General features: G+C 42.9%; 1 pseudogene; it reads right to left on the reverse strand.

The window, feature by feature from the left end:
* Positions 1–10441: 10441 nt before the first annotated feature.
* LOC119729114 lies at positions 10442–13178 on the reverse strand (annotated as a pseudogene).
* Positions 13179–13750: the final 572 nt, after the last annotated feature.

The following is a 13750-nucleotide window of genomic DNA, read 5'->3' on the forward strand; positions in this document are numbered from 1 at the left end:
TGAATGGATTCCAACAAATGGGACTGTTCCTTAGTTAAGCTGCTATGGTAAACCTGGCATGCATAATCAAGTATGGATCTAATACAAGCAAAATAGTATTTGCAGAGGTCCAGCTGGTTAAGACCTGCCCTACGAAGTTGCACTAACAAATAAAGTCTCTGAGCAGCTTTCGTATACACAGCATTAACATGAGTTTCCCATCGTAAATCATCACTGATGTTCAACCCTAACAGTTTCATTTGTTTCACACGATCAATGTTATGATCATCAATGTTTATGCTGGGAATTAACGGCACATGTTTACGGAAACTGATAACCATTTCTTTAGTTTTATTTGGATTAATCCGCATGTCATTATGTGAGGACCAATCAATCACCTCCTGCACCGACTCCTGCATTTTGGATTCATCTGGCGATGTTACTATTTCATACAGTGTTGTATCATCAACATATTTGACTGTGGGCAGGGAGGGTTGAAGATCTCCAATCATCATGATGAAAAGCAATGGCCCAAGTTTTGTTCCCTGTGGGACTCCACCATTGATGACAGTCCACTGTGATTTACAGGTGCCGATCTTAACACGCTGCATTCTGTGTCGCAGAAACTCTGTAACCCAGTTGACGATGACTTGATCAACATGAAGAGATTTCAGTTTATCGATGAGAATCACATGGTTGATCCTATGAAATGCCTTGCTGTAGTCGAAGAAAAGGACACGCACCATGTTCTTGGCTTGATCTGTGGCAGAGTACCAGTTGTGCAACAGGTCAATGAGAGCGCAAGTAGTTGATGAGCCCGGGACGTTACCAAATTGGACTGGATCTAACTGCGGCTGGTACTGCTCCCATAGCCATTTAAACACGAATCCCTCAAGAATCTTCACTAGCACGGCGGTTAGGGAGATTGGACGCAAGTCATTCTCTACTGAGGCAGGTGGAGTCGTTTTCGGGATGGCGATAACTTCAGCAGCCTTCCAGATGCTTGGTAGAGTTGCTTGGGCCACCAAAGCATTAAAGATGGAGCAGACGGGTCTTGCCAACATGGATGCGTGATCTTTCAAGATCCAATTGGGAATCTGATCAGGACCAGGTGCCTTGTGTGTTCTCACTGACTTCAGTGCTTTCTAAACCGCCGCACTTATGAGGACGTACTTGGTGGGAATTAAATCTTCACTGTGAGACTCTGGTGCTTCTAGCGGAGGTAGGTCGGATGAGATGGATGCAAAGAAAGAATTCACCAATTCAGCAAATTCTTCCTGATCACCATGCGCAACATTGTCGACAAGGTATTTCAACGGGTCATAGTCGTGTTTCTCACCTGTGAGTGACTTTACTTCGTTCCACCAATTTAGAAGGTCCAGAAGATCAACTTTTGCCTGAAAGTACTGTTTCCGAATCGACTTCCTCAACCTGTTCACTTTGTTTCTGTAGTACCTATACTGGGGCTGGTGTCCTCCGTGCCAAGCACGCTGTCTCTTTTTTATCAAATCCCTAAAACAATCTGTGACCCAAGGTTTTTCACTTTCTACTCTGGTGACTTGCTTCCACTGGAAGTGCCGGTCTACAAGGGATACGATGGTTGTTTCAAACTGGTCATACTTATCTGAGCAAGGGATACACTGGTACAATGGAGTCCAGTCCACCTCCTGCAACTCATCTTTGAATGCTGCTTTTGCACGTGGGAGAAAGCGTCTAATAACCCGTGAATGTTTTTTGGCAGGTTGCATTGCAAACGACGGCTTGGATTGACAAACCGCACCACTTGATGATCAGACAGACCATGCGCTGGTTCAATTGTTGGTTCATAAGTTATACACATCACTCATGTTAGTGTATATCAGGTCCAGGCGCGCATTGTTTCGTGTTGCCCCTCTAACGATTTGCTTCAATTTGTAGTTGCGTTTGAGGATAGCATCTGGCATTCGGTTAAAGTCACCTGTTAAAATAATTCCCGCAGATGGGTGCAAGCTCATAACACTGTCTAGCGAGGTGTATATGTGCTCCAGCATATATGATTATGCTTGTCTTTGACGTTATGGGGCTGATAAATAGCTCCAAACACAATGGCATTAAACTGCCGCGGAAGACGTTGGGGCTGCAATTTAAGCCAGACAGACTCGACGTTCTCCTCAGCTAAATTCCTGAGCACCGAAAATGGAATGTTGGCATGTACATAGCACACAATCTCTCCACCTGATGTATGGTCTCTGTTATGTCTTATTGGGGGGTGATAGTGATCTACCGTAACAACAAGACGCTATCAGGAACACTGGTAGGACACCATGATTCTGTTATGCAACACACATCGACTTTATGTTCAGTTAGTGTTACACTTAACTTATCAAGTTTTGGAATCAAAGATCTGGCTTTCGTATTCATCAGGGTAGGTATATTAAGTTTATTGGTTTTAATTGCCACCAAGTTACTCACGCAGACAGCCGCCTGTTGCTTTCGAGGCCGCATATTTCTACAGTTAACCAAGACTCTGATGGGCGTTGGCGAGTAATTCCAACCCTGGTACCCCGCTTGATATATTTATTGCATAGACCATGCAACTTCAGCGTAGACCACACTTTCGCTGGTAATCTGCCTACTGCTCCAGTCTGTTTCATCATATGGTTCCAATGCTGAGTAACTGTTGTGCGGTGTAGCGTAACATGGTGGTGCAACGTGACTTGCTCAAATGTCGACACAGTCACATCCAAAACTTCCAACAGTTTGCTGTATTGCAATGTCTTAAAAACTCACTAATTATCTCACAACATATGACAAAGGCACAATACGACAAAACGAGACGTAACACGCAAAAAAATGGAATTTTCGCGGAGCAAAACGAGAGAGTGCTGCCACAAGTACATCACAAGTCACATCACAAGTCCAGTCAAAGGTACTTCACAAGTACATTACAAGTCCAGTCACAAGTACATCATTAGTCTAGTCACAAGCACATTACAATTTCAGTCACAAGTACATTACAAGTCCAGTCACATGTCCAGTCACAAGTCCAGTCACAAATCCAGTCACAAGTCCAGTCACAAGTATAACACAAGTCTAGTCACAAGTACATCACAAGTCCATTCACAAGTACATGTCAAGTATAGTCACACATGCATCATAAGCCCAGTCACAAGTACATCACAAGTCTAGTCACAAGTACGTCACAAGTTTAGTCACAAGTACATCACAAGTCCAGTCACAGGTACATCACAAGTCCAGTCACAAGAACATCACAAGTCCAGTCACAAGAACATCATAAGTCTAGTCACAAGTACGTCACAAGTGTAGTCACAGGTACATCACAAGTCCAGCCACAAGTATATTACAAGTCTATAGTCACAAGTACATCACAAGTCCAGTCACAGGTACATCACAAGTCCAGTCACAAGAACATCACAAGTTTAGTCACAAGTGCATCATAAGCCCAGTCACAAGAACATCACTAGTCTGTTCACAAGTACATCGCAAGTCTGGTGGCAAATACATCACAAGTCCAGTCACAAGTACATCACAAGTCCAGTCACAAGTACATCACAAGTCTGGTGGCAAGTACATCACAAGTCCAGTCACAAGTACATCACAAGTCTGGTCACAAGTGAATCACAAGTCCAGTCACAAGTATATCACAAGTCCAGTCACAAGTTCATCACAAGTCTGGTGGCAAGTAAATCACAAGTCCAGTCACAAGTACATCACAAGTCCAGTCACAAGTGAATCACAAGTCTGGTGGCAAGTACATCACAAGTCCAGTCACAAGTACATCACAAGTCCAGTCACAAGTGAATCACAAGTCCAGTCACAAGTATTTCACAAGTCTAGTCACAAGTACATTACAAGTACATCACAAGTACATCACAAGTATTGTACTTTAATATAGCTCTATGAGAACATCAGAGTCCAGCCGCAAAGGATCGATACCCAAGTACGAAAATTACAATAAAAATAAAAAACAACCCAAGTCTGGTGGCAAATACATCACAAGTCCAGTCACAAGTACATCACAAGTCCAGTCACAAGTACATCACAAGTCTGGTGGCAAGTACATCACAAGTCCAGTCACAAGTACATCACAAGTCTGGTCACAAGTGAATCACAAGTCCAGTCACAAGTATATCACAAGTCCAGTCACAAGTTCATCACAAGTCTGGTGGCAAGTAAATCACAAGTCCAGTCACAAGTATATCACAAGTCCAGTCACAAGTTCATCACAAGTCTGGTGGCAAGTACATCACAAGTCCAGTCACAAGTACATCACAAGTCCAGTCACAAGTGAATCACAAGTCCAGTCACAAGTATATCACAAGTCCAGTCACAAGTAAATCACAAGTCTAGTCACAAGTACATCACAAGTCCAGTCACAAGTATTTCACAAGTCTAGTCACAAGTACATTACAAGTACATCACAAGTACATCACAAGTATTGTACTTTAATATAGCTCTATGAGAACATCAGAGTCCAGCCGCAAAGGATCGATACCCAAGTACGAAAATTACAATAAAAATAAAAAACAACCCTTAGTACAGCTAGTCGGACTGCCTGTGAAATTATTCTCTCTGGCATTACATGCTGTCATTGTGAATAACACAATAAAAGAAGGCCATTTCTAAATAGTGATTAGTAGTTGGTTTGTGATCGGACTAATCTGTGAATGGGTGTGCACAAGCGTTGACATGACTCATTCAGCGGTTTAGTGTGCAACATTGCAAAGCTTCAATCAGCTGAATGAGAACAAACGTGTCTCAGCAACTTTTGAATAGAAATTGAGATCCTAGAATATTGTTTCCTCTGAAAACACAGCATTCACATATCTTTAACTTCATTTGGGGTAGTTGTTAAGCACCCATCTTTAGATTTTGAGCACTTTTGTTGCTTCAAATGGGAAAAAAATCACAAATGACAAATGATCTACCCTTCCTTCAATTTTCACTGCTGCAAATTCTCAAGTCCATCATATTTCAAAGGAAACATGAGATAACTGTTTTAACCAATCTCTTATCTTTTTCCTTTCTTTTATTTCAGGGCCAAGGTGAAAGCCTGACGTACTGGCTCGAGGGACATGATCCAAGCTACAAGATCGACCAAATCAAGCCACCCAAACAAAACTTGTTAACAACCAGAATATTATCCCAACATTATCTGCAACACATTTGGATCAGCAACTTTTTGTAAAGAGGTAAAAAGCATATCAGCTATTATACTACAGCGTTTGTAGGTTTTGAAAAACCTAACAACAAATTCAAATTAACACACAATTGTGTGTTCACCAACAGATTTGTTGTTCGCGATTACAGCTTTCGTTTAGCAACTATAAGAAAAAGATTCAGGAAAAAAAAGGTTTAGGCCTCATCACACTTGTACAATAACTAACTTTGATCAAGTCACCTATTTTTTTTTTTTTTAACAAAGACTAAAGTATTTTACAGTCGCCTTTTAATCTACTACCATGTGGAAGTTGTAACAAAAATTCCATCATCAAACAAACAGACTGTGAGTTCATAACTATACTGTTGAGAGTCACTAATTTGGTATTAAATTGTATTCAAACTAGTGATGCGTTTAAGAAAATATTCTTTGTCTGTACCATCCAAGCTTGGGAAAAAATAGCAAAGTGGTACTGCTTTGTTTGTTTGAGTTCTCATATGGTGTTACATCATTTGACTTGGTGCCCTATCATTTGCCTTGGTGCCCTTGTGCTCCTTAGTGCTAAATATTTGAGGTGGTGCAGCACTAAAGGGCACTGTTGTAGCTACAGAAAGTTTTAAAGAAAAAAAGAAATTGACTCAACAGATCAAAATTGACGCACAACGATTTTTTATGACTGAATGGACAATAATGCAAGTGGGGGATTTTTGTTTTCTTTGTATTTTCAGATTGAGTGATATTAATAACCTTTGATAGTCACTAATTATGTTTTAAGGAAATTGTATAAAAAATATGGAGTAAGGTCTAAGGCATGTTTAAAGTAAAACCAATTGGCTTGTTTCATTGTTTTTGTCATGTAAGTCTGCGGCCGGGTGAGGTGGGGTAGAGGGCGCTATTCAGGACTTTCTTCTGTCACCTTGCAAGATGTAATGATGCCAAGTCACTATAAATTTATATTTCCCGGATTCGTTTGTATCAAAGATATATAACTAGGCATCCTATCCTATCTACAAGGATGGGACTAATAAGGGAGCAAAGACACTTCTTCTTCAGTCATGTCAGTGAAACAATAATTTATTCTTAAAAACTCCAAGAGTTCTCTGAACCAATTTGACATCTGTATTTATAGGACTCAGCTATCATTGCTTGTTCATCTGTCATCCGCTACGAATACCGCAAAATCTTTGTATACACGTTATCCGATGCAAACTGGTTAACCTATTTTTTTTTTAACCTTGTTCCACTCGAATTTCCAGGATAGCTAATAATGAATACAAGTAAATCTCTCAATCAGTATCAAACATTTTTTCCAAATTGACAATATTTAAATTTCTTGACCAGGTGATGGCAGATCTACCAGCTCACTTCACATCAGAGAGCTCTCTTGAGAAGCACTGTAGAAGCACTATAAGGCCCAGGAGAAGGACTGCTTCTCATGGCTAGAACAGACTCAGACCAGAGCTCTCTTGAGAAGCACTGTACGGCCCAAGAGAAGGACCGCACCAAGTACACATCACTACCTTGCTGATGCTTCACAGGGATGGAACAGACTCAGACCAGAGCTCCCTTGTACATCAATCACTACCTTGCTGGTGCTTCACAGGGATGGAACAGACTCAGACCAGAGCTCTCTTGAGAAGCACTAAACGGCCCAGGAGAAGGACCGCACCAAGTACATCACTACCTTGCTGGTGCTTCACAGGGATGGTACAGACTCGGACCAGAGCTCTCTTGAGAAGCACTATACGGCCCAGGAGAAGGACCGCACCAAGTACATCACTACCTTGCTGGTGCTTCACAGGGATGGTACAGACTCAGACCAGAGCTCCCTTGAGAAGCACAATGTGGCCCAAGAGAAGGACCGCACCAAGTACATCACCACCTTGCTGGTGCTTCACAGGGATGGAACAGATTCAGAACAGAGCTCCCTTGTACATCGATCACTACCTTGCTGGTGCTTCACAGGGATGGAACAGACTCAGACCAGAGCTCCCTTGAGAAGCACTATACAGCCCAGGAGAAGGACTGCATCAAGTACATCGATCACTACCTTGCTGGTGCTTCACAGGGATGAAACAGACTCAGACCAGAGCTCCCTTGTACATCAATCACTACCTTGCTGGTGCTTCACAGGGGTGGAACAGACTCGAAGTACTGCAAAGTAAGACTTTTTTATATTTGAAGAGAAAATCATACTTTACTTTAAAACGGTTGAGGGATTAACAGCAAAAGATCTTTCTTGCCCAATTTTTATGCTGAGCACAATAAAACTAAAACAGAAAAAGGTGGAAAATCTGTCAAAAGCAGGAATTCATCACATTGAAATTTTTTGGGGACTTTTTGATCGGGTATGACCCGATCACCTTTTTAAAATGGTAAGAATTATTCTTTGGGTTTTTTTTTTTTCTGGGCAATATTTCTCCGTGGGTTTTCTCCTAAACGTTCGTAAACTCGCTTGGCCTTTACTTCCGGGTCTACTGGAAGGTCAAAGTTGGGTGAATTAAAATTACAGACAGAAGCCTCAAAATCAAAACGAACCACATATTTTCCAAACTGTTCACGTGATGACGATAAAACCAAGATGGAATTTGAACCCTGGTCCGAAGATGTAAAAGAAATTGTGATGTCATCATGACATCACCTCAGGTATCAAATTACAAGGGGGTTAACATGAACATTTGAGAGCTTACTTTTAATTAGGCTATAACTTTATAACGGAACAGAGTAGTATTCTCATTTTTTGTTGTTTCAGACATTGCCACTGGCAATATATTTTGTTCCAGGGCGCATACCATTTGACCTTTAAATAATGAAAGGTTTGCGGAAACACCATGTGCGAATAATTTCTCAACTAAGAGAATGGTTCTGAAAAGAACCAGAGGTATAAACTCGACGTTCCGGTCAGTATGCTCTGACCGTCTTCAGGAGAGTGCCTAAACTCTAAGAAAGTGAATACTTTCCATTTGACCTTTACTTCCAGTGTAACCGGAAGTGCAATGATAATAAATTTAACTTGAAGACGGAAGCATTTTGCTACAGTTATATAAATTATGCAAATATTTAGTGAGGAATGTCCAACACAAACATTGGCATGATGGCATAATTACACGAAAGGGCGCGTACCAGTACATTCACGCAATGCGTCTCTCCAACTAGGGCTCTCAAAAGTTGTAAAAAAGGGACAATCTACTGTTTGTGCACGTAATCTTTATAATCAGCCTAGATATACATGCACCTAGGGCATGTAGGGCCTAGTACTTTTCAATCATATTCTCAAAGGTGGCTTAAGTTCAAAACGTAAAATGCACTCAAATTTGATCAAATTGTCTACTCAGATTATTTATTTATTTATTTCAACCGGATCCAACAGCGACCAAATTGCCAATTACAGTAGCACCAAAAATAATTGCAAACCAATAGTGTCACCAGAGTTACCCTTTTATCTTGCGCTTAACTTTCCAGGTTGTGGGTCTCTGGTCAGACCAAAGTTCTGGACTTGATGTAGTGATGCATTTAAAAAAATATTCAATTTTCAACCAGTTACTTGTGAACTGACTGCAAACAACATCACCAGTCACTCGGGATACATGGCCTACATGTACAGTATATAAGTGTTGTACATGTAGCTGAATCCAACACTATCACACATAAACGTGAATAAAACTGAATACAAGTATTCGCAGTCACACATACTGTTACATGTATGGGAAGTCAAAATAAACCGTTTTTGTTAAATTTAAAAATTAATGTGGCCTGACGTTGCGAACTTAGCAAGTTCTTCTTCAGAGGCTAAAACAGAAATGACAGAGGTACATACATTTACATGGGGGTGCACACAAACATGCAGGGCTGAAAGAAGAAACACAAAAGGACAATTAGGTGGGAAAGGTGTAGAAAGATGCAGGGGAGGGTGGATGAGAGAACAAAGAAACAAAGGGAGATGGCAAACCACAAGGGGTATGGTATGAACAGGGGAGGGACCAGAAGGGGGAAGGATCAAAGGTCACAGGGAGTGGGAACGGACAAAAGAGTGCAAGAGTGATGATGATGGGGGGGGGGGGGAACAGTATGGAGGTGGAAAGGGATGAAAGATGGGGGAAGATGGGTAAACACAAACAGGGAAGACCAGGTGGATTATCTGTAACAGAAGACAATGGAGAAAGAAAAGGATTAGTCATTCCCAAGTTGGATGTTGAGACCATGTGGTTGAATAGTTCGAAGACGATTCATCCACACTTTCTCTCTGCTGAGGCGAACTGAGTCCTTGCGATGGCCAAGAGATTCAATGCCCTGCAAAATCATATCAGAAATGGAGTGGTTAGGCAGGTTAAAGTGATGACCAACAGGGGTGTCTAGTTTCTTGGTGTTGACCGTTGACCGGTGGGCATAGAAACGCTTCTTGAGCGTATTCTTAGTCTCACCTACATACTGCACTCCACAGACCCTGCAAGAAATGAGATATATGACATTAGAGGTGTTACAAGTGATGTTACCAATGGTTCTGTGGGTAGTGACAGAAGAGTGGCCAGAAAAGGAGTCAGACTCCTGGATATGAATCTGGCAGACAACACATCTGGAACTGCACTTGAAAGTACCATGCTGGGTGGGAGGGGATGCATCTAAGGAAGGGACTTCAGCTCGAACAATCAAGTCCCGTAGATTTCGAGGACGCCTGTAAGCCAATGTGGGGCCATTGGGGATGGCGCGCGCAAGGCGATCTGAAGTATGGAGGATATGATGATTGTCATTAGTGATTTTGCGAAGGGGAGGGAGATTGGGGTGAAACGTGGTAACCAAGGGAATCATGGGTTTGGCCATGGCATCAGGGGCCTTTCCCGTGAGAGCTAGATTTCTGGGGATAGCTTTAGCTCTGGCAATGGCACGATGAACTTGGCGAGAGCTGTGACCCCTGGCCACCAAGTTGTTCCTCAGTATCTGTGTATGGCGGGAGAAATCGGAATCATTAGAACAAATTCTTCTGAGTCTGAGTGCCTGGCTAAACGCTATGCCAGTTTTGCAGTGCCTGGGGTGACAGCTGGAGGAGTGGAGGTACTGGTGGGTGTCTGTGGGTTTGGAATACAGGTCAGTGGTTAGTGAGTTGCCTTGCTTGCGGACGGTGACATCCAGAAAGTGGGTTTGGTGAGCCGAGAACTCCGACGTGAATTTGATGGTTTTGTGGAAGGAATTGATGTGGTTAGTGAAGGTCAAGAGACTGTCCTCATCACTGGTCCAGATGAAAAAAACATCAATATATCTCCACCAGATCCAAGGGCGACATGGGGCCGAGGCAAGCATGCGTTCTTCGAGGTCACCCATGAAGAGGCAAACCATGTTGGATTTGAAAAGGCGTCTCTACAAATCCCAGGATTGGGGAAAAATTATATAAAATAAAAAGTAAGAACTAGTAAGAAGTTTTCGGCTACCTAAAAAAGGGGGGGTGGAATCTGTAGGCCAAGAATACATACATTTTGATCCGTATTTGTGTCTTGACATATTCTTGTAAGTTGTTAGTCTTTATGTTACAGTGCAGGCTCGAAAATTGGCATTAAAAAGTCGGTATATCAAGCAGAAATCTCAATGTGGCAGTGACCTACCGGTATCTCTTTTACAAATTTGTTCCCCTCGACTGGCTTTAGTAAGTCACATTGTGGCGCTGTTTTCAAGATGGCTGCGGAATGTGAAACTTACTTTCTAAGCATGTCAAGTGGACAACGTGTCTTTGGATTCTAAAATGGCACATTCCAGATGAAAGTGCACAATCATTAAAACAATACGTGCAGTAAGACCTGCACCTCAGAAAAAGTTTACCCATATTTGTTATAACCTATGAAATCGTATTGGTACTACTGAAAGTTTAATTCAATAAGTCAATGCAAGTCAAGGATTTAAGGGTATTTTGCGGATTGAGTATTTTGAACTAAATGATTTTCTTGACACTAATAATTTGCAGATCAGATTGTACAGTTTGAAACATGCACATGTGCAACCTTTAACGACTGTAAGTCAAAAGTATTTGAACGAATTTTTCTATCCACACAAACTGCACACGATGAATGTTTATTTTGTAAGATGTGTGTACATTTTCTGCTGAAATAAGTTCGAATAAAAAGGCTTTATAGGCCTAGTTGTTTGCAAAACAAAATACATATTGCTTTCATTTATATTATTATTTGATTTTAATAATCGAAAGATATTTTGTGTACATGTAGATTGTCTGAGCAAAGGAACATACCTTGGCTAGATATGGATATTTAAACAAAAACCGTGTCTAACTAAAGTCATAACATAGTAGAAGACTAGAAGTGTTCCTTTAATATTAAACATTTGATGTTTAATCCAATAAATTTTAATCCAATTAAAACACTGCCAATTAATTAACTGTGTGAAGTATAAATCGTCTGGTTATGTGTTTTCGTTCCGACTTTTCTTTGATTGGACCTGAGGGGCGTACTTTAGGGTCAGAAGCGCAAGTTGGTGTTGTAAGGGTTCGTTCTCACTGGATTCCTCGATTAAAGCTTCGTCTGCTTTGGCCCACCTGATGTACCGACAGTGTTTCATTCTCTTCAAACAGTTCTCCGTCCTCCAAGTCCTGAAGGTTGGCGACATCGTCCATCTGCAGAGACTCCCGCCGGAACTTGCGGTAGCTTTGCATTTTCTGCCCTCATCTTGTAGCGTGTCGAAGGTGGTGGCATGCATGATCTGCATGCTGACCCTGCGCATTTGACGTCTCGGTGTTGAGCGTGATGTGGACGAGGCGGTCTGTTGCATGAGGGTGGACTGCCTTTCTATCTTGGCACCAGGATTGTTGCTGATCCCACGTGACTCGGGTGAAAAGGCTGGCGAGTTAAACTTACTGTGGGCCAGCGAAGGGGCCTTGGTGGGAGTGGACGCCCGCGAGAGGACGCTCATGTCAAGACCCGACTTGGGTCGCTCATCACGGTGGCCGTGGTGTGGTGACATGTCATCAATGCGCATAGACGGCGCTGGCATTTCACCTTTTGAAGTCATGCGACGGACGTGGTTCTTCAGCTGTGCTTTGTACATGTCCAGGTAGTTGGTTCGCAGCACCTTGCTATTGGAGTCCAGTTGTTGCTCGGCAATGGTGGCGCAGGTACCGACACTCGTCTGAGAGCGTCTTTTCTTTGGCCGCGGTCTTCGGGAGTAAGACATCGGGCTGGATTGAGGACATATGCCGAGCTTCTTCATGACCATTCTCACTGATTCCTCAGCCGCTGCCGTACTCTCATTGTCTGTCAGGGCTCTGCTTGCCTCGCTGATAATGCTCTTTGTCCTAGTCACGGTGTTGCCCACTTCCCATCAGTCCTGTCTCCCTGCGTCGGTGTCTCCATCTTCTCTCCGGTGCCACCCACAGCAGTCGCATGCTCTTCTGTCCCATCACCTTCTGGAAAGACCTCCACTGCCTCCTCGAAGTCCTCCATCACCTTCCGATAGTGATATATCTGGACCTGATCTGATCTCATCGAGGACAGTCTTCTCTTGGACATCTTGGTGTATTCTCTGGGAGGCGGTTTGCTGGTGGCCACCGATTCAGCGTGAGATGCATAGCGCTGTTGTCCCCTGACTCTTTTCTTAGGAAGCAGGGTGGCTAGTTCAGCCGGGGTGGGGAGAGTCGTGGCGCGGGGACGGGCCAGGTACGATGGCATCCCCTCGGGCTTGGCCAGCCGCGGCATGGGGCACTCCTTAGACGACACTCGCCAGATCCCCTCATGAGACTTGCGGTTTCAGAGGTCCCAATCTTTCTCCAGGACGTTGACCACTTTCTTCAGTCTCTGCTCCTGCGTGCGGTTCTGCATCTGGGTCTTGACAAAGATGCGGCTGGAGCGGGCTTTGAGCTAGTCCAGCAGCCGACGGTAGTGGCGCTCGGTGCTGCCCGGTCCGCCAGTCATGGTGACGACCTTCCGTTTAACAAGTCAAAGGAAAACAGCTTGTATAGAAGAATGCAACTTTTGTACAAGTATCCTTGGTTGATCTGACTCACTGCTTATCCGTTAAGTGAAGTTTTGTATCTCATTGATAATGCTGCACCATAATCTGATGATGTCAGTGTCCTGCAATCAAAACAAATGTTTAATGTTATTATTATTTAAGACTTTAATTCAACGCAAGGACGATAACACTATCGCATCGGTAGCAGACCTGCCAATCACTGACAGCGGCCATGCATGGTGAGTGACATTTAGCTGTCCACGGGCGACTAGAACCCGGCCAAATTACAGACTTGACTTCAAGTCGTAAGGTTTCGCCTGCGAATGGACACAATGTAATTGTTATCGACAAATCCACTTAGCTACAGGGATCCGCGTTTTCAAAGGCAGCAGCCAACCCAGAAATTGAAACACAAACACATTAATTGTGCCATTTAATATTAATTTGTTGCCTAATAAACACGAGAAACCTTCCTTCGCTTTCGTAATACACAATAAGATTTTTCCGGGTGGGCGGTTTCTAAAATAAAAGTTACACTGTTCCTCACTTTGATGGCCCTTTTTCAATGTGAAGAACCAGTCACTCGTTGGCATTACGGATACACCTTACCACGAGTATCCTTGAGCAAAAAAAATAATTGCAAAGACATGAAGCAGAACGCGG

The sequence above is a fragment of the Patiria miniata genome, unplaced genomic scaffold (genome assembly GCF_015706575.1).
Source record: "Patiria miniata isolate m_02_andy unplaced genomic scaffold, ASM1570657v1 HiC_scaffold_20, whole genome shotgun sequence".
Classification (NCBI taxonomy): domain Eukaryota; kingdom Metazoa; phylum Echinodermata; class Asteroidea; order Valvatida; family Asterinidae; genus Patiria; species Patiria miniata.